The sequence below is a fragment of the Cyprinodon variegatus genome, unplaced genomic scaffold (genome assembly GCF_000732505.1).
Source record: "Cyprinodon variegatus isolate N-32 unplaced genomic scaffold, C_variegatus-1.0 Scaffold73, whole genome shotgun sequence".
NCBI lineage: Eukaryota > Metazoa > Chordata > Actinopteri > Cyprinodontiformes > Cyprinodontidae > Cyprinodon > Cyprinodon variegatus.
Genome location: NW_015150526.1, coordinates 164,764 through 165,452, shown reverse-complemented (window position 1 = coordinate 165,452; position 689 = coordinate 164,764).

Sequence of the window (689 nt, the reverse complement as noted above, 5' to 3'; positions counted from 1 at the left end):
AGCGGTCTTTAAGGACTTTTAAAGTTTGAGCACACCTTCCTATGCAGTTCATAAGGATAGCAAAAAGTTTTTCTTTAAAAATTACAACTGATATTTTTAGAATGTATAAAACATTTATTCTAAAATATCTATTATAGGAAAATTCAGTTTGTTTCTCAGAATTATATGGATCTGAGTCATTAAGCAACAAAGAGGTATGCAGGATTATTAGGCAACATCATAACTAAGAATTTTTCCGATCCAACTTGTTTTTTTTGTGTGTTTTTTTTTTTGTCTCTCTTGTATAACAAAGGAGAAACACCAGTGAGTGATTGTAGATGGTTTGTGTTTTCTTGTTATTATTGCAGGCTATTATTATACCATGTTCTACTTTTTTTTATTTGTTTGAAATTTTGAATTCATCCATGAATGATTAAAGGTTGCCGGTGCATGCCTGACAGCAAATAAATTATAACCATAAAGTGTGTTATTTTGATTTCTCTCTAGTCTCTTTAATCCCTTAATGGGAAGGATATGTATATATATATATATATATATATATATATATATATGCTACAGCAGATTCCAGGTAAAACATCATCCAGAAGAGCGCAGTCCTAGGAAAGGCGAGGATACTGCGCAGAACCCTCAAACTCCCAGGCCGCTGGTAGAGGACCCGAGCTTCAGGATGACACATACCACCCCACGAG